At 45.0% G+C, this 21,826-nt stretch overlaps 1 protein-coding gene across 1 annotated transcript in view; it reads left to right on the top strand.

Annotated features, from left to right (window-relative positions):
• FAM217A (family with sequence similarity 217 member A) overlaps positions 1 to 21,826 on the top strand; it is a 388,133-nt gene that overhangs the window by 258,618 nt on the left and 107,689 nt on the right. The gene's annotated exons all lie outside the window — the stretch shown is intronic.

Here is a 21,826-nt window from a genome sequence, read left to right as displayed (position 1 = left end):
ACAGATGGAAAAACATGCAACTTGGGCAAGAAAGAAACCTGAAAGGTGGGGTATGGAGAGGAATGCTCTAAGTTTGTGTCTCAGATTTCAATACCTCTAAAAATCTGTATTCAAAAAATTGGCAGCTCATTCTATAGGATGCTTTACTGTGCAGACACTTATGGAGCTTATGGTTACAAAATATTTTGCTAGTGAAAAACTGTGATTCATCCCTGAAACCATCATTTAGTCTAGATTCAGAAAAAACTGTTGTAGTACAGGGTGTTGCCTGAAGCCCCTGAACCATCCTACCCTCTGAAACTAGTGTGGCTTGGGCTTACAGAGGATGAAGGCCAGTTGCAGCAGGATATGGCTTTATCCCTGGAATACCAGGAGTAGCTTGTGATTTTCTGTGGACAGGTATTATATGTATGTGTGCACAGTTCCACAGGTGCTTCCCCGCTCTCTCTAGACTCACTTCTAAGAACAGATTCGCTTCGAACATTGAATTTGAAAAGCAGGCGTTGTTATTAACGAAGAGATTTAAAGAACAGGGGTACCCTGCTAAGGTTATTAGGCAAGCCTATAAAAAATCTAAATATAGTGACCAAATGCAATTAATTACATATCGTGAACATAGGGCTCAAGAACAACTAGTGTTTGTTTTACAACAAAGCACTTCCACTCCTGTTGTGATCCAAGCTGTTAAAAGACATTGGCATGTTTTAGGACTACATAAGATATTTGAGGATCTTCCATTGTTTGCCACTAGTCGGGGTTCCAACATACGTGACAAGGTTGTCTGGGCAAATTCAGAAAGGAGCAGTCAGGAAGGTGTGAATACGGGATTTCATAGTAAGTGTGGTGTTTGTTCAGTCTGTACAAACACCATTGAAGGGGAATGTTGGAGGGACATTAACATTGGATATACCATCAAACATAGATTTGCAACAGATTACACTTTGCGATTGTTCCAAGGTTTACATAGGACGCACAAGCAGAGCCATTAAGATCCGGCTGATGGAGCATAGATCGTGAATCAACAACAGGGTTTTGACAGCCCCTTTGGTGAATCATTGCATTGAGTACGGACATATGTTTGAGAATTTGAATTGGACAATGATCGAGTAGGTTACTAGCAATGTGATGTGGGATGACATGGGTACAACATTAAATCAGCGAGAGCAATATTGGATCTATAAATTAAGAACTGAAGCACCATCTGGATTGAATGATCAAATAGACTGGTATTCTCTCCTTTAAATTGAATTCGAAGGGGTTTCTGAATTTCATTACCGCCATGTCAAAGGACACGTGATGGAGTCCCTTTAAATGTGGGACGCTGAACAAGGAAGGGCGGGTTCCCCATTTTTTTGAAAGGAGCACTGAGCAGCACTTTGCGAGCTTTATTACAAACTTGAATCAGGAAACATCATGAGTTGGGACAAGTAGTATCTAAGTGGCTCCCCCTGACGAAGATGAACTTCGAAACTGGGCCTTGTTGGGGATAATTTTGCCAATGGGTTTACTGGATCTTCAGGATTTATATTCAAAGCTAAGTGACATTTTCTAACTATGCTCCATGTTTGATGTGGGCTTGGTGAACCGCATTTCCTTGCTGTAGCGCTTATCACATTAGCACTTGAGGATTATTTGTTAAACAAGTGTAAAAAGTACACATAAATTAAAAAATGTTTTTTGAAATAAATAATAAAAGGACTATTGGGTGGACAGTGGTGCTTATGATTAAATAGAGAACAAGTATGGTACACCAGGATGGTGCCCTGAAAATTTATGAAGCATCACTTTTCACTCATTAAATATTTTTTTCCTTAAACATTTTTTCATAAACATTTTTTAAGTCTCAGGGAGACTAAAAAGTGAATGTGATGAGCGTGATTAAAGGAAAGTTTTTTTAAATTAGTCAATTGTTGAGTGTTTCAAAAGTATTTAAAAATATATTTAAAAAGTAGTAAAAATTGATTAAGTGTTAGGTAATCAATTTTGTTTGCAGTGTGGGTTCTGTTGAAGCAGGTTCATTGAAATTACCCCCACTTTTTGTGGATTGGAAATGTTTTGTTGACCACAAAACACAGGCATAAGTATTGTCTGCTGCCCGAAAAGGAGCCCTGATTGACGACGCTGATGCAACCAGTGCGATGCATGCGTTGATCAACAGTAGGCTGACACAACTGGTGTCAGATGGAACAGCATCTGACACCAGTTGTGTTGGCCTACTGCAGCAACCATCGGGGCACACATCATCCACCAAGCCAACACATGCAACGCTGGTCAATGCATTGCAGCACAATGGAAAGGCTAAGCGCAAAATCCATCACATTGTATTACACACTAGCGTTGCCCCTCCCATTCTTCGGCTGAGGAAAGACCCCTCTACTCACAGAATCCACCTTTCCTCCCTTCCAAAACGGAAGCTTCAGAGGATTCGGAGGGTGAAGCTCCACAACCATTGGGCCTCTCTTCCACCTCTACCCCAAGCAGAGACCACAGAAGGCCAAGAAGCTCTAAGCCAAAGAGATTTCCCTAGCCCCTTGAGGCGGGAACGTGACCTGAACCAGCCAGATTGATCCGTCCACTCTCCACTAGTCAAGAGAAGCAGGACATCTACGCCTGCTGCCCAAAGGCTGAAGGGGGGGGGCAGCTACGCAGACTGTCTCAGATAATGGGACTCCTGCAGACCTTTTTTGATTCCGTGGTATTGGCCCAACTTCCATACTCCCCCTCGAGCCCATCACCGGAGGATTCAGCGCACTCCCCTCCTTCCTTCCCACCAGAAAACCGTCAGGACCTAAATGTAGAGTGGAGTCCGCAGGCTTCCAACTCTGACCGGGACTTTGATTACTCCTCTTCCCCCCTCTCTGTGCTCCTCCACAGGGATTCCCTCGGACCCCCGGAAGGCCCGCCCAAACCAACATCCCCGTCCCCCCCTCCGGAGGCTGTATCATACTCCAAATTTATTGAGGTGGGTTCGCTCTTGAAACTGGAGACTAAGCAGGCTGAGGTCCATGGATTGTTGAAAATCTTTGATGTCCCGGCAGAAACAACAGCCTTGCCTTCCCACTCAGTTCTAGATAAGATCATGGACAAGGCATGGGAGTCACCCTTTTCAGCGGCTACTACCTCCCGGAAATCCAAATTGAAGTTCCAGATGCGAAAATCAGTCCACTATGTCCCAGTGCAACTGCCCCATGCATCGGAGGTGGTTGAATCGGCCATGAAAAGAGCCAGAAAAACCAGGCTTTATTCCAATACCCCTCCAGGCAAGGATAGCCACTACTTGGATGACTTCAGCAGAAAGGTGTTCCAAGGGTCCATGCTGACAGCCAGGATTTACCACCACCAATTCTACATAACTCAATTTCTCTATGAATGCCTTCAGTTACTTAAGGGTGGTGAGCAAACTACCGGGGATAACCAGCAAAGACAGACAATGACCGACCTCGAGGAGGGATTGAGACACCTTCTGTGAACCATCTATGAGGGATTTGAGGTCTCTGCTCGAATGTCAGCGGCATCCATTGCAGCCCAGCAGATAGCTTGGCTGAGAGTGAGTGCCAATAAGGAGGATGTGCATGAGAAGTTGGCAGACCTCCCGTACAAAGGGGATAATCTGTTTGGAGACAAATTGTATGAAACAGTCTCATAGCTTAAGGAGCAGAGTGTTGCGGTATCGTCGCTTATGTCCCCAGCAGACCAGCCAGGCGTGAAGCATTACTACTCAAAGGAAACCCTTTTATCCCAGACACTCCTACAAGTCATTTCCGCCCTACAGGCCTCCTCAATACTAACAGTAGAGGCCGCAATCCCAACTATCCCAGTCAAGGGGCCGAGGATGATCTCAACGTCCCCCAAAGCTGGTGCAGACAACTACCCAGAAATAGTAGCAGTCTTTTTAAGACCACCACGGCCACAGCTACATGACTCAGTGGGAGGCTGCCTTCAATATTTTGCCCCGGCCTGGGATCAGATCACACTGACCATTGGGTTCTCAATATCATCCAAAACGGCTACCACCTGAATTTCTGAAGGACTCCGCCCATACTGCAACTTGTTTCCCCATCCAAGGGAGAGGGAAATGTCCTCCTCCTGCTTCAGGAAGTCCACATCTTACTTCAGCAATGTGAGATTCAGCAGATCCCTTCTTACCACCACCTTCAAGGATTCTATTCCCAATACTTTCTCATTCCCAAGAAAACCAGAGGATTACAGCTGATTTTGGACCTCAGGGCTCTCAATTGTTTCATTGTGTGAGAAATGTTCAAGATGACCTCTCTCAAGACCATCTTGCCCTACTGGATGCGTTCCTTGGATCTCAAGGGTGTTTACTAAATGTCTCGCAGCAGCTGTGGCCCATCTTCGGAAACAGGGGATTAAAGCTGTTGCCTTACCTGGACGATTGGCTGCTCGTAGCTCCTACCCTGGAGCTGATTCGAGCCCATCAGCTTCGAGTTCTGACTTGCCTGGAGAATCTAGGTTTCATCATAAACTATGAGAAGTCTCACCTTGAGCCTACTCAAATCCTCCAGTTTATAGGTGCAAGCAACACACTTTGCAAAGCTTTCTTTCCAGAGGACAGGATTCACACCTTTCAAACCTTAGCCTCTGCATTAAAATGTCTCTCACAGCCCACAGCCCGATAGATCTTCACACTTCTGGGCCACATGGCAGCAGCGATATTTGTCACTCCCCATATATGCCTTCACATGTGCTGACTGCAGTGGGGTCTAAAATTACAGTAATCCCAGAGGTATCACCCTATGTCACAACCAGTGAACCTCACCCAAACGATGATTTCAGATATAGACTGGTGGCTAAAACTGGGGGTCCTGCAGTCGGGCACCCCCTTCCAGATTCCAACTCACCAACTGGTCCTCACTACAGATGCTTCCACCAGGAGAGGGGCAAACATGTCCTCCACCTTAAGATGCAAGGACTTTGGACACCCGCCGAGTGGAGATTCCAGATCAACCTGCTGAAGTTACGAGCTGTACGGTATGCTATTTGAGCCTTCGCACACCTCCTTCAACACAAGTCGGTCATGATGTACACAGACAACCAAATAGCCATGTTCTAGATAAACAAAGAAGGCGAGTCCGGTTTCAGGATTCTCTGTAGGGAATCGATATACCTGTTAGGGTTGGCGATTGCACTCCATTCAATTGCAGGCCACCTACATACCAGGCATAAAGAACATAGAAGCCAACAGACTCAGCAGGATCTTTCATCCCCACGAATGGGAGCTGAGCTTGAAGGTGGCGTTGTCCCTATTTCGCCGCCGGGGGCCTTCCCAAGTGGATCTCTTTGCGACAGAGAGCAATGCAAAGGTACCAGAATTTTGCTCCCTTTCTCCAAGTGACTGATGAGTAGCCCAGGATGCCTTCCTTCTGTCGGGGATGGAACACCTGTTCTACACTTTCCCTCCGATACCCCTCATTGGCCAGATGATTCAGAAGTGCATCACGGACGAGGCAGACCTTATCCTGATCACCTCAGTGTGGCCCAGGCAACCATGGTATGCCTACCTGATCCACCTATCCATATAATCACAGTCCTCCTCCGAGCCGAGAAGCATCTTTTAACGCAGGCGGAAGGGACTCTGATGCATCCCATGCACGACTCCATTTATCTGACGGCTTGGAGATTGAAAGAGAGGTACTGAGCTACCTTTCCATTCTGATGGAGATACAGGACGTTCTCCTTTCATCCAGGAGACCCTCCACGAGAAAACATTATGCGGCCAAGTGACACAGGTATCGCTGCTGGTCATTTGACCCTTTCTAATCTTTGCCGGAGCAACTGCTCCATTACCTGCACTTGCTCTTCAAATCTGGTCTTGTAATTTCCTCCATCCATGTACATCTCGGTGCTATAGTGGCGTATCACCCGCTGACACAGGGTGCCTCCATGTCCACACCCTTTGGCATCTTGCTTCATGAGGGGAGCTTTGCGACTACATCCCCCCAAGGCTGCAGCCTGCCGTGCCTTGGGACCTAAATATAGACCTGGAAACCTTGATGCTCCTTCCATTTGAACCTATGCAGACATCCTCGTTGAAATACCTCACAAGGAACGTCCTATTCCTAGTAGCAATCACCTCAGCACAACAAATTGGTGAGCTGCAGGCACTGGTGCTCCTTATCTTCAATTCCACCATGACAAAGTAACCTTGTGGACTCACCCTTCCTTCCTCCCCAAGGTGGTCTCTGCCTTTCATTTGAATCAGACCATAACTCTACCAACCTTTTTCCCTAAGCCGCATGCTTCCAGCCGAGAAACTTTATTACACACGCTGGATTGCAAAAGGGTGTTAGCCTACTATAAACAAAGGACCCACGCCTATCACAGACACTTCCAGCTCTTCCTTTCATTCAACCCAAACACTCTGGATTTACCGGTATCCAAACGGACCCTTGTAACTGGCTAACTCAGTGTATTCACTTCTGCTCTGCGACTAGATCGGAACACCTCACATCAAGAGTGAAAGCCCATCAATTGCGAGCTGTAGCAACTTCAATTGCTCATCTCCAACAGCTGCCGGTTCAAGATTTATGTAAAGCAGCTACCTAGTCATCACTCCATACCTTCATGTCTCACTACTGCCTACAACAAGCCAGTTCAGATGCGTTCATAGGACGAGAAATACTACGTCATGCCACTAATTCTTGAGACTGTCCACCATATATTGGGGGATCTTCTGCACAGCCAGCTCTAAGCAAACCAGGACACTCAGATTCATTCTCCCAGGTCTGCGCTTACCACCGTGCTTCGAATCCCTGAGGCTGGGGTCTCCCAGATAGCATGGTTAATTCAGCTTGCTTATCTGCAGGAAAAAAGCAAGTTTGCGTACCATAAATGATGTTCTCCGAAGATAGCAGGATGAATTAGCCATGTTTCCCGCCCTCCTCCCTGGACAGTCTCTACTTTTTCTGCTCCCTGCTCTTCTTCTGGCATTGTGTTCTTTCTGCGCTTTGGGAATCAACTGAAGCAGGGAAGGCACCGTGCAGGCATGCAGGAGCAAAGCTCTACACATACTTGGAGAAGTTCCCGCCTCAAGCCGCCAGGGGGCTTGCCCAGATAGCAGGATGAATTAGCCATGCTATCTATGGAAAATACCGTTTACGGTAAGCAAACTTGCTTTTTTGGCCAAGTTGCTTTTCTGATACGTTCAACCCTGTTGCTCACATACATATAAAAAGTGAATTTAAAAGTCTGAGCATCAGTTAGGGGATACGCGAATATGTTGGACCGGTGCGCACCAAGCAGATTTTAAAAACCGCCGAGATACACACGTACGTGCTGCTGCATGCACAAATGAAAAGTTTCCAAAAGGGGCTGGGTGTGGGCGTGTTCTGGGCATACCAGGATTTTGACATGAAATTTGCACATAAATACTTATGCGTACTGGCGTGTGTCAGGATCCCCTGCCATGTAACTTTACTTCAGCTTTTGATTTATAAAACAAAAAGATAGAGAAATCTGTGCCTTTTCAGATGCCTCAGTGAAAACCATAGCTGCAATGATCTACTTGAAGATAACAGACAATAAAGGTAAGCCCCCAGGTGGGATTTATCCTTGGTAAATCTAAATTAGCTCCACAGACTAGCCACACCATCCCAAGACTTAAATTGTGCAGGGCATTGTTAGCAGTGGAAATTGCTGAACTGGTGCTAAATGAAACTGATTTACATCTAGTGATTTTACACTGACAGTCGTTTTGGGTTATATATACAATCAGAGCAGGAAATTAAAAGATGAAATGTAAAACCAGCGCATGGGCACACATGTAAGTGTGTTTGTTGGTCCGCGCCCAGGGAGGCAGCTAATTTATAACAAACGCACATATATGCACGCATGTTATAAAATAACCTCACTGCACGCACATGTGCACTCAATTTTAAGTGGGCGTGTATCTATGCGTGCAAATGCTGCTTCTGCCACATAAGTGGGGGGCATTTTAAAAGAAATGCGCGCTGATGCCATTGTCAGTTTTCCCAGTTCACCCAGTTAAGGGATAGGACTACCAAACACCCCTAGTTTAATAGCCTCCCTTCCTCTCTGTTAGCCTTGACCTTTAAAACCTCACTGATCTGTCTATAGTATTTTGCTATAGTGAGGAAAACAAAGGAAAGCATATGTGGAGTTTGGAACTGATCAAGAGTTTGTATAGAGTCTCCATGACTCCCACTCCCCTTTCTTGCTTAGGGGCAGTGGGGTGTCCCATTCTTGTGTCTTTGGTGAAAGCTCTCTTAGAGATTTCCCTTGTACAGTGACTGGTGCTGTACACCATTGATAAGATCCTTTGTCTGGTATACGGATTTTCCTGAATTGATACTTGAAAGGTGAAAGTGTCTTTTTAGAGATCCCAGCTGAGTCCAGGGCTATGCTGAATTGGTGGTGTATTTACTGTTAGGTCTAGGTCCTTTAGATCCATTGCATGGCCCTTCAAAGAGAACATCTTCATTACCTTTGCATTGTTGGAAGCTATTATGTGCAGTCTCAGGTTAGCAATGGATAACATCTATTGTGTCCTTTTCAGCAGGTCAATGGCCTGTTCCTCTGTAGCATAGACTTGAAACCATTGCCCTCATAAAAGTCCCTTTCCACTTAAGCCTGTTTTCCTCTCAGACTACAAAACAGTACATCATTCAGAGAAACTTCTTGAAATTGAGCACTTGAATTAAATACAACCCTAATTTGACCAGATTTCTGAGGATCGTATATGCCAAAAGTAAGAAGATATCTTTTCATGAAGGCCACAAAATTATCCTTTGTCTCTGCTTTTCTCTCCAGAGTCCAATTCAAGGAAGCAAGCCTGGACAGGGCTGCTCTCTGTTATTAGGAAACCAAAACCTGGGAGTGCAGAATGAAAGTGGTGCCACCCAGCTGTTTGACTCATCTTTGAATTATCATCTTCAGGAGTCCTTTATCTTCCATTGAAAGTGCATGTTTATTATCATCTCTTTTAGTCTGGAACACTGTTGTTCCCAGATCCTCATCACAGTTCTCTATTGTGAAAGTGTTCAAGTAGGTCTATGCAGCACGATCTGGTTGTTTTTTGTAGCTGGGCATTTCTTTATATATTTTTTAATTTTAATTTTATTAAAGTTTTTCAAACACACACCAACTGATCAATCTCAACATCACTTCAAATAATTTCCCCATCCTCCCAAACTCTCTCACTGCCCTTGCTTAGCTGTCCTTATCACAGTGTAACATTTGGAAATAATGTCCAAACTGGAACATAAAAGGAAATATTCTTCCTGCACATGGCAGTTAATTGTTCCATCTGTCTCTTACTTAGGGCTGTTTCCAATGTGCTGCTGTCTCACACTTCGCAGCTACTATTAATTTGCCACTAGGTGGCAACAAAATCCAACAGGATAAAGATCATACAAGAGAGTAAATGCTCAGTAGAATCTATATGGGTAGAAATCCCATGTGTGTTGGGTAAGAGTATAGTGATAGGAGTATACTACCGTCCACCTGGACAAAATGGTCAGACAGATGATGAAATGCTAAGAGAAATCAGGGAAGCAAACCAATTTGGCAGTGCAATAATAATGGGAGATTTCAATTACCGCATAGTACGAAAAGTGCAGGATAGTTGTCAATCCTGACAGAATACTCAAAATAGTTTTCAAAGGTGAAAAGAATTTTTATTAATTCAATTAGGCAACTCCACTGGTTTATATCGCATGAAGCTTTACGGCGTCCCCCGACACGGTCCCGTGTTTCGCCTAGGGCTGCATCGGGAGGGCACACCAGCAGGAATTCATATGCGAAATACTGAAACAGATTAATAAAGAATCAGGATGCTATATGGGACTTATAACCGAACAAAAGTACAAACAGGTTAAAGCACAATCTTACCTGACAGCTGGTATGCTTAAATTTAACAGGGAGCGTACTTTCCCTTAACGCTGACAGGTATTTAAAGAATGGCAGTGGCGCCAAAACTACAGGTGAACCAATTACGTGGATCAGCTGACCCCGTTCATTGGTTCCCGTTCCTGTAGCGCACCCAAGCAGCATTGTGTACAACCAACCTTAGTCATGACGAATCTAGGTGAACAGGAACCATTCAATCTCCCGATTAAGTCCCTTGGGGGTAACTGAGTCTAAAATGAAAATCCAACGCTGTTCAATGCGACCGAGCTGTTCAGCATAACAGCCACCGCGAGCAGGCCGTGGAAACACCTCAATGACACTGTACATAAGGTCTGAAAGAATGTGGGATTTTTTTAACCAATGGTCTACCAAAGGTTCATTCTCTCTTGAATGCCGAATGTTGGAGCAATGCTCTATGATGCGTGTTTTGACCATCCGTGTGGTTTTCCCGACGTATACTAATGGGCAGGGACAGGTGATCACATAGATGACTCCTGGTGTGGTGCAATCTGAGTATGAGCGAAGCTGAAAAGCTCTTTGAGAAACCGGGTGGGTAAAGGAAGTGGTGGAAGTTGTATGAGAACACATTGTACAGTGGCCACATGGATGATGTCCCAACGCATTCGCAGGATCCCGTAACTGTAAAAGATCCGCGTGGACAAGTTTGTCTCGCAAATTTTTACCCCTCCGGTAGGTAAAACGAAGGGGGCCCGGGAACACCATCTCCAGGGACAGTGCACGCCAATGTCTACGAATCATAGTTGTAATCTGTCGGCTAAGGGTAGAGAAGGGCAGGATGCAGTTAGTGACTGTAGTGTCAGAACGGGATGATGGAAGGAACAACAAATCACGATCAGTGAATAGTGCACGTTTCATGGCTTGTCTCACCACCCGCCTGGGATACCCACGAGATAAAAAACGGGATGACATTATTTCAGCTTGGTGAATAAATTCTCTCCTAGTGGAGCACAGCCTATGTAATCTGAGAAACTGGCCAGTGGGAATGTTTCCTCTCAAGGTGCTCGGGTGGCAACTTTGAAAAGATAACAAAGTATTTCTATCTGTATCCTTTCAATGAATAGTGGTCAAAAATTGGGCATTATGCACTGAAACAAGAATGTCTAAAAAAGCAATCTGAGATTGATGCCAACAAAAATTAAACTGTAAATTAGGGTTACAGGTATTGAGCCAATCGATAAACATGAATAATTGTATCTCTGTACCCCGCCACACTAAGAAGACATCATCGATGTATCTTAGCCAGATCGCGATATGTTGAAACCACTCAGAGGGATATACAAAAGAGTCTTCAAACTCCGCCACAAAAAGACAGGCCAAACTGGGGGCCATAGTGGCCCCCATCGCCGTGCCTTTTACCTGTAAATAAAATGTGTCATGGAATCTAAAATAATTCTTCGTAAGTGCTAGACTAGCAAGCGTGACTAACAATGAAGTGGGAACCCTTTGAGGATCCGTGCGGGTGTTTAAAACTTCTTCAATAACCCTGAGGGCAGCAGGCTGGGGAATGTTGGTGTAAAGAGAGATGATATCGAGGGTAACGAGAACAAACGGCTCGGTGGGAAACGGTATGGAGTTCAAAAGGGTAATGAAGTGTGCTGAGTCCCTAATGTAGGAGCGGATCAAAGGTACAAATGGCCTCAAGAAGAGGTCCACAAATTGGGACAAGGGTTCCAGAAGTGAACCGATGCCAGCCACAATGGGACGACCAGGGGGGTGTTGTGAATCTTTGTGAACCTTGGGTACTGTATAAAAGACTGGGGTAATGGGGTGTTCAGTTACCAAAAATTTGGCCTCTCGGGTTGTCAAAATGCGATGTTCCACTGCCTGTTCGTCGATGGCTTTGATTTGCTGCAACAGCTGGGGAGTGGGATCCTCTAATAAAGGTTGATAAAAGGAGGTATCGTTAAGTTGACTCATGGCTTCCGATATGTAATGGTCCCTGTCCTGGATAACAATCCCACCTCCCTTGTCAGCTGGTTTTATTACAATCGAGTTATCATTTTGAAGAGACAACAACGCTTGTGATTCCGATTTAGACAAATTAAATTGGGTGTAATGTCGAGCGGAGGCGAGTGCCCTCATGTCCTGGTCAACCAGCCTCTCAAAGGCTAAGAGAAGCGGATCACCAGGGCCAGGGGGAACCCATCTCGACTTTGCACGAACTAGAGAGGGGTCTGGGAGCGAAGGGACATCTGCAAAAAACTGCTTAATTTTCAACAATCTACAAAAACGATGAAAATGCACTTTATAATCAAATAAGTTCAATTTCACCGTAGGTACAAAAGATAAACCCCTGGTCAAAACATTTAGCTCAAGCGGTGAGAGAGACCGTGACGACAAGTTGAAGACTGAGGGGCGCTCTAAAGCCATGGGTCGGAAGCTTGATTCGTGGCCCTGGTGGTGCGTTGAGTCTGTTGTGCTCGACCCCGAGAGCGGGTGTTGCGAATGGGTTTGGAAGAAATGCCTGGATCCGGTGGACGCTGGCCTGAGTCTAAAAAAGAGGCTGCAATTGATGCATAGTGTGACGACGATCCATGTGTAGAAGATGAACTTGGGGGAGCCGCAGAAGAGATTGCCACGGGGTCCTCGCGTGGGGGCCGTGGGCGCATAGCTTGAATATCCTCGCCTGAAGAGTCGCCAGATGAATCGTGCGCAAAGGTTACTTTCCTTGCAGGCTGGGGGCGAGACTTGGACATCCATTTATATACAAAGCCAGACTTGTAATCAGTTTCGTCTCGGATAAATTTTTGATGTTTTACCGTCTTAAGATCAGTGCGAAATTTGTTAAGCTGAGATAGAAACTCTGAATGTTCCTGATCAAAAGTTGTACTGGGAACGGAATGCTTAATGATGTCCAGGTTTTTTGTTAAATCTTCCTGAAGGGAGATCTGTAAATGCTTCGTGGTCTCAATAATAAGCACCATAAGGTCCAAGGAGCACTTATTAAGGATTTGGTTCCATCGGGTGATGAAAGTGGTGTTATCGGTATGTAGACGGGGCTCCTTTTGAACCCGGAGACCCCGTGGGATCCGGCGGACCCGGCAGTATTCTATAAGGGTCGCAGCATGCAGTTCAGCGCGAGTCAGACGTTTTTGAATATCAATAACATCAGCCCAGGTTACAGAAGGAGATGTCGAGGAGAGTGGTTCGTCAAAAAAATGCTGGTCAGACAATACTGCATTCAAATCTGCTTCTGAGTAACTAAAGGTTTGGTCATCGGCCGCCATTTACAGCTCAAGTATCAGGGTAATCCAAGACCAAAAGTACAATCCAGAGCAAACTGCACTTTGAAGCAATATCGCATAGTACGAAAAGTGCAGGATAGTTGTCAATCCTGACTGAATACTCAAAATAGTTTTCAAAGGTGAAAAGAATTTTTATTAATTCAATTAGGCAACTCCACTGGTTTATATCGCATGAAGCTTTACGGCGTCCCCCGACACGGTCCCGTGTTTCGCCTAGGGCTGCATCGGGAGGGCACGCCAGCAGGAATTCATATGCGAAATACTGAAACAGATTAATAAAGAATCAGGATGCTATATGGGACTTATAACCGAACAAAAGTACAAACAGGTTAAAGCACAATCTTACCTGACAGCTGGTATGCTTAAATTTAACAGGGAGCGCACTTTCCCTTAATGCTGACAGGTATTTAAAGAATGGCAGTGGCGCCAAAACTACAGGTGAACCAATGACGTGGATCAGCTGACCCCGTTCATTGGTTCCCGTTCCTGTAGCGCACCCAAGCAGCATTGTGTACAACCAACCTTAGTCATGACGAATCTAGGTGAACAGGAACCATTGACAACTATCCTGCACTTTTCGTACTATGCGATATTGCTTCAAAGTGCAGTTTGCTCTAGATTGTACTTTTGGTCTTAGATTTCAATTACCCCAATATTGACTGGGTAAATGTAACATCACAACTTGCTAGAGACATAAGGTTCCTGGATGTAATAAATGACTGCTTCATGGAGCAATTGGTTCAGGAACCTACAAGAGAGGGAGCTATTTTAGATTTAATTCTTAGTGGAACGCAAGATTTGGTGAAAGAAGTAACGGTGGTGGGGCCACTTGGCAACAGTGATCATAACATGATCAAATTTAAACTAATAACTGGAAGGGGGACAATAAGTTAATCTGCAGCTCTAACACTAAATTTTAAAAAGGGAAACTTTGATAAAATGAGGAAAATAGTTAGAAAAAACTGAAAGGTGCAGCTGCAAAGGTTAAAAGTGTTCAACAGGCTTGGACATTGTTTAAAAATACAATCCTAGAGGCGCAGTCCATATGTATTCCGCGCATTAAGAAAGGTGGAAGGAAGGCAAAACGATTACCGTCATGGTTAAAAGGTGAGGTGAAAGAGGCTATTTTAGCCAAAAAAACATCCTTCAAAAATTGGAAGAAGGATCCATCTGAAGAAAATAGGATAAAACATAAGCATTGTCAAGGTAAGTGTAAAACATTGATAAGACAGGCGAAGAGAGAATTTGAAATGAAGTTGGCCATAGAGGCAAAAACTCCTAATAAAAACTTTTTTAAATATATCCAAAGCAAGAAACCTGTGAGGGAGTCGGTTGGACCATTAGATGACAGAGGGGTTAAAGGGGCTCTTAGGGAAGATAAGGCCATTGCAGAAAGACTAAATTAATTCTTTGCCTCCGTGTTTACTAATGAGGATGTTGGGGAGATACCAGTTCCGGAGATGGTTTTCAGGGGTGATGACTCAGACAAACTGAACGAAATCACTGTGAACCTGGAAGATGTAGTAGGCCAGATTGACAAACTAAAGAGTAGCAAATCACCTGGACCGGATGGTATGCATCCTAGGGTTCTGAAGGAACTCAAAAATGAAATTTCTGATCTATTAATTAAAATTTGTAACCTATCATTAAAATCATCCATTGTACCTGAAGACTGGAGGGTGGCCAATGTAACCCCAATATTTAAAAAAGGCTCCAGGGGCGATCCGGGTAATTATAGACCAGTGAGCCTGACTTCAGTGCCGGGAAAAATAGTGGAAACTATTCTCAAGATCAAAATTGTAGAGCATATAGAAAGACATGATTTAATGGGACACAGTCAACATGGATTTACCCAAGGGAAGTCTTGCCTAACAAATCTGCTTCATTTTTTGGAAGGGGTTAATAAACATGTGGATAAAGGTGAACCGGTAGATGTAGTGTATTTGGATTTTCAGAAGGCGTTTGACAAAGTCCCTCATGAGAGGCTTCTACGAAAACTAAAAAGTCATGGGATAGGAGGTGATGTCCTTTCGTGGATTACAAACTGGTTAAAAGACAGAAAACAGAGAGTAGGATTAAATGGTCAATATTCTCAGTGGAAAAGGGTAAACAGTGGAGTACCTCAGGGATCTGTATTGGGACCGGTGCTTTTCAATATATATATAAATGATCTGGAAAGGAATACGACGAGTGAGGTTATCAAATTTGCGGATGATACAAAATTATTCAAAGTAGTTAAATCACAGGCAGACTGTGATACATTACAGAGGACCTTGCAAGACTGGAAGATTGGGCATCCAAATGGCAGATGAAATTTAATGTGGACAAGTGCAAGGTGATGCACATAGGGAAAAATAACCCTTGCTGTAGTTACACGATGTTAGGTTCCATGTTAGGAGCTACCACCCAGGAAAAAGATCTAGGCATCATAGTGGATAATACTTTAAAATCGTCGGCTCAGTGTGCTGCAGCAGTCAAAAAAGCAAATAGAATGTTAGGAATTATTAGGAAGGGAATGGTTAATAGAACGGAAAATGTCTTAATGCCTCTGTATCGCTCCATGGTGAGACCGCACCTTGAATACTGTGTACAATTCTGGTCGCCGCATCTCAAAAAAGATATAGTTGCGATGGAGAAGGTACAGAGAAGGGCAACCAAAATGATAAAGGGGATGGAACAGCTCCCCTATGAGGAAAGGCTGAAAAGGTTAGGGCTGTTCAGCTTGGAGAAGAGACGGCTGAGGGGGGATATGATAGAGGTCTTTAAGATCATGAGAGGTCTTGAACGAGTAGATGTGACTCGGTTATTTACACTTTCGAATAATAGAAGGACTAGGGGGCATTCCATGAAGTTAGCAAGTAACACATTTAAGACTAATGGGAGAAAATTCTTTTTCACTCAACGCACAATAAAGCTCTGGAATTTGTTGCCAGAGAAGGTAGTTAGTGCAGTTAGTGTAGCTGGGTTCAAAAAAGGTTTGGATAAGTTCTTGAAGGAGAAGTCCATTAATGGCTATTAATCAATTATACTTAGGGAATAGCCACTGCTATTAATTGCATCAGTAGCATGGGTTCTTCTTAGTGTTTGGGTAATTGCCAGGTTCTTGTGGCCTGGTTTTTGGCCTCTGTTGGAAACAGGATGCTGGGCTTGATGGACCCTTGGTCTGACCCAGCATGGCAATTTCTTATGTTCTTATGATATCCCCTACATTGGAGCACGTCCTGAATTAATTGCCTCATCTTGTCCCAGAATTGTCTACCATATGTGACCCATGGCTCTCACTTTGCCACAATCCCTTCAGCATTGAACTGAGGCAGTTTTATAAATCCCTTTCAATCTAGAAGGGGTTTAATACCAACGATAGTATACTTTAAATACATTTTCTGCTAATTGAACAGATAATGTCTTGGCTACTCACTATCTGATCTCTTTCCACATATCTTCATCAATTGTACAAAAACAGTCGCTTTCCCAATCCATTTCCCCCCACTCCTCCCGATTACAACACAGTTCCTTATACATTTTAGAAATAAAACTCTTAAGGGGCAAACCATCCTTATAAAATTTTTAAAAGTAGGAGTAGCATAAATTAACCTGTCGTTTGCCTCCAGTTTGCTTATATAATGTTGTACTTGCAAAAATGCATAATAATCCACCTCTACTACAATGAATTTCTCCCTCAGTGCGGTAAAACTCAATAATCCTTGAGAGTTTAAAAACTGTCCCAAATGAGACAAATCAGCTAGTTCCAATCTCTTAAAACTAAGCCCTTCATTCCCCACTGGAAATTCCTCATTGTATCTAATTGGTATAAGCGGAGAATACTATCACCATAAAGACCATAAAGAAACCTTTCCCTAATGAATGCCCACAATGCAACTGTTTGTCTAGGGAATGGATTACACACAATTCTAGGTTGCGCATCCAAGAATAAAACTGAATAGGAGTTGCCCCAAGTAGTGTTGCTCCAGTTGAATCCATTGTTTAACTTTCGAGCTCCCATCAGACTCCAGCATAGCTCTCACTTGTGCCGTCCAATAACTATCTACTTTCAGGACCCCCAATTCCCATGTTCTTTTGATAAATACAGAATTATTTTGGAAAACTTGGGAGGTTTCTGTCACTAAATAAACTCAAAATATGTTTTCTGGATTTTATTTAAAATATTAGTGGAATCACTATCAGAAGCCTTTGAAACAAGTAGCACAAGTGAGGTAAAGCATTCATCTTAATAGCAGCTATTCTACCTGCCATGAAATACTGTTCTTCATCCATTGCTTGAAATCTGATATAATTGTCTGTATTAATGAAGTGTAATTCACTTGCACCATCTGCTGGCTATCACTAGTGATCTTCACCCATAAATATTTTATATAATGATGGGACCATTTAAAGGGAAAAATATTATTTAATTGATCCTCCAAAGAAACAGGAATGCTAATATTTAAAATTTAGGATTTACTCATATTCACCTTGAATCCCATCACCTTCCCATACCAATACAATTAAGAACACAAGAACATGCCATACTGGGTCAGACCAAGGGTCTGGGTCAGACCAAGGGTCCATCAAGCCCAGCATCCTCTTTCCAACAGTGGCCAATCCAGGCCATAAGAACCTGGCAGTGGTTATTTTCTAAGTCAACTCAATTAATGGACTTCTCCTCCAAGAACTTATTCCAATCCTTTTTTAAACACAGCTATACTAACTGCACTAACCACATCCTCTGGCAACAAATTCCAGAGTTTAATTGTGCGTTGAGTGAAAAACAACTTTCTACGATTAGTTTTAAATGTGAAAAAGAACTTTCTCTGATTAGTTTTAAATGTGCGGAAATTCTGATATTAAAATAGGTAAAGAGGTGATGGGATGAGTCAAAGTAAGCATGATGTCCGCAGAGATATTTTATACACCTCTAACCCTATCCAGATGCCCTGAATATCTAAATTTCTCCTAATTTTCTCTGCTAATAGCTCCATTACTAAAGCGAAGAGAAAAGGGGATAAAGGTCATCCTTGCCTGGTTCCTCCATTCAGAGTGAAGGTGTCAGAGTATCCATCGTTGATCCTGATATGTGTTTGAGGGAGATTGTATAACTTCCGTAGGCATGAACTGAAATTATCACCCAAACCCACCTTCCTCAATACCCCATACATGAAGGCCAGTAGACCCTATCAAAGATCTTTTCTCTGAGGACAAGCAGAATGATAGTCCTCACACATGGGTGACATCATCTGATGGAGCCTCGATGCAGAAAACTTATGTCAAAGTTTCAAGAACTTTGACTAGGCACACTGAGCATGCCCTATACCAAGGGTCCCTCTCCAGTCTCTCTTTTTCCAAGGAGCTGAAGCATCGTGGTGTGTGAGCAAGCTCACTTTGGCTATTTTTTGGCCTGTTGTAAAACTTCATTTTTCTGCGGGGTTTTTCTCGTTCCATCACCAGGTACCTCTCTGCCTCCCCATAGTAACTCCTAGTCAGGGTTTTTGGTGATTCAGGTAAGTTTCCTTTCGTGGTTGATCCCCCCCTTCCCGCCGGCCATCGATGCCCTGCCACCATAGTCTTCCGTTAGTGTCCCTTTGTTTTGTCCAGTTTTCGGAGGTGCCCCGATGCCGGAGGACCATGCCCATTACAGATCCACATGAGATGTGTCCTCTGCCCAGGGGCATCTCATGACGTCCAGGGTTACTGCTTATGCACCCAGATGACCCCCGAAGGGTTGTCAAATTCGACTCGATAAGATGGAACAACTCTTCAGGTCAAAGAAGTTAGAGCCATCATCATCAGCGGCATTGGCATCAAAGGACCAAGGAGCCACACCGATGGACACCGACCCATTGACACTGATGAGACTGTCAATTCCTTCACTGTCACTGGTGGAAGAGGTGCCAGATACCGACCATTATCGATCTCGTCAAGTTCAAGGACATTAGATTCCTCATCATCAGCCTCTGCACCGGGGAAGGACCGGGCAGAGATTAGAGGGAAAACAAAAAAACCTCAGCACCGGTTCCCGTTGATGCACAGTGCTAGGCTTTGGAATGCACCGGCTTTTGCCGTGATGCCCCCGAAGTGACCCTGTAGTGAGGAGTGCCAATTGTCCGTCAATGCTGGGGGTCTGCAACTGTCTTTACTGGTCCTGATGCCAGTCGCCGATCCACCTCTAGGTCCGAAAAAGATCTGGCTACCCCTCCTTTCAGTTGGTCTTGGCATCAGCAACATTCGAGGAGGAGCTGGAGCGTCGAGTCCAGCAGGGTTTCAGTCCTGTAGCAGAGATGGCACTAGACCCGGTGCCGCCTGTCCTCATACCACTTCTGGAGAAGCTCAATGTGCTCATTGTTGCATTGCCGACCCAGCTTGTGTCTGTTATCGGGACAGCAATGGTGCCTGGTGGAGCAGCGAGGCCGCCTCCTACCGATACAGTGGTCATCGCTGGTTCCTCCAAGGAGAAAGCTCCACAATGGCCGGCAGAGACATCGAGGCCTGCCGCCTCCTATCCAGTACTACTGGTGCCTGCACCTCTGGACATAGGCTGAGCACCTAGGGACCCATCCCCTGTCACCTACAGTGAGGTTGAGGAACCCTATGACACCTGGGGGATGATGCTTCAGAGTCCTTCGAAAGCTCCAAGGGTCTCCCTTCAGAACCTTCTCCAGAGTAGCGAAGGAAGTCTCCGCCTGTGGCCTTAACCTTTGCAGGTTTTCTGAGGGTGATGGCGGAAGCCATCCCGTTTCAGTTATTGACGGAGGAGGTTGCCAGGCACAAAATGCTTGAGATCCTCCAATTGGAGGAGCCTCCTAAGGAGATTGTGGTACACAAGATCCTTAAAGAGTTCCTGCTGAGGATATGGGAACACCCCCTCACAGTGCCTCCCATCAATAAGATAGATGGGGTTTACCTCATCCAGAAGGCTGCCGGATTCGATAAGCGTCGAATCCACCCTCAAGAGGGCCAGGCACTCTCAGACTCACTACTTGGCACCCCCGGGGAAGGACCATAGAGCAATGGACATTCTTGGGAGGAAGGTATTTCAAGACACCATGCTTATTGCCAGCATTGCTGCCTACCAGCTCTACATGAGCCAGTACTCGCGGGACATCGCCTCAATAACAGCAAGACACCCTCATATCATTGGCGCATAAGGGCCTGGAATGTGGAAAACACGAGGTCAGTGCTACCTATGATGTTTATGAGATGGCATAGAGAGTCTCAGCGGTGGGAATCAGCGCCTCAGAATGGCATGGCTGCGAGCCTCGGATCTCCAACTAGAGGTACAGGAACAACTCACTGATGGGTCATGTACTGGAGAGAATCTCTATGGAGATAGGATGAGGGATGCTGTGGTCCAACTTCAGGCCCACCACAGAACCCTGCAACAACTCTCTGCCGTACTCCATACCCGACCTCCTCATCCAGGAAGCTGGTGAGACCAGGGCCAAAGAAGTCTTTCTTTCGTCAAAGGAAGTATCATCCTCTGCTTCCTCACTCCCATCAGCACCATCAAGGCTCCCATGGCCAAACCAGGCAGCAGAGAGCCTCCAAGCCCCAGCCAGCTCCTCAGTCAACTCCGGGGACGGGGTTTTGACTGAACCATAGGGGAGTGTAAGACAGTTGCCTGTACCCGGCATGATGGACCCTCTGGTCAGGGTAAGGCTGCAGTTCTTTGCAAACCAGTGGCCCAGTATAACGTCCGACCAATGGGTTTTGTCCATCATCCGCCAGGGTTACCAATTAAATTTATTGGGTGTCCTGCCAAATTGCTCTCCATGCCCATTTTGGGGGCCAGTACAACATCAGGAGGTACTACTAGCGGAGCTCTCCTCCCTCTTAATGGCCAGAGTTGTGGAGCCCATACCACCAGGGCAAAGAGGGCAGGTATTCTACTTCAGGTACTTCATGATTCCAAAGAGAACAGGACGACTCCGTCCCATCCTAGACCAAAGGGCCTTGAACAAGTTTCTAAAAAAAGAAATGTTGAAGATGGTTTCCCTGGACTCCTTGATTCCCCTCTTACAAAAAGGGGACTGGCTAAACTCTGTCGACTAAAGGATGCATACACCCAAATCGAGATCTTCCCTGCTCACAGAAAAAAATCTACAGTACTGGGCGTTGCCATTCAGGCTGGTTTCAGCCTCCCAGGTCTTCACAAAATGCCTAGCCATGGTGGCAGCGCAACTCTGCAGGTTGAGAGTGCATGTTTTCCCGTATCTGGATGATTGGCTGGTCAAGAGCACATCTCAGGCAAGGGCCACTAGGTCCATGCGGCTGACCATCTGAGTGTTAGAGTCACTAGGGTTTGTTCTCAACTACCTAAAGTCTCATATCAGTCCATCACTTCAATTGGACTTCATAGGAGCCCTGCTAAACGTTTCTCAGGCCAAGGCCTTCCTGCCTCGCCAGAGGGTCGTCACTTGACCATCGCAGCGAGATCCAACAGGTATCAGCCTGGCACATGTTGAAGTTGTTAGACCAAATGGCCACAACCACCCATATCACTCCCATGACACGTTTACACCTGTGCAGAGCCCAATGGACCCTGAGTTTGCAGTGGCACCAGGCCACTCAGAGCCTCCAATATTGCATCCGAGTCATCCCGTCTCTCCAGAACTCGTCCTGGTGGCAGATACTTTCAAATCTGGAATGGAGGATCTTGCTTCGAAGTTCCCCTACCC

The sequence above is a fragment of the Rhinatrema bivittatum genome, chromosome 2 (genome assembly GCF_901001135.1).
Source record: "Rhinatrema bivittatum chromosome 2, aRhiBiv1.1, whole genome shotgun sequence".
Classification (NCBI taxonomy): domain Eukaryota; kingdom Metazoa; phylum Chordata; class Amphibia; order Gymnophiona; family Rhinatrematidae; genus Rhinatrema; species Rhinatrema bivittatum.
This window is presented reverse-complemented; position numbering and strand designations above follow the sequence as displayed.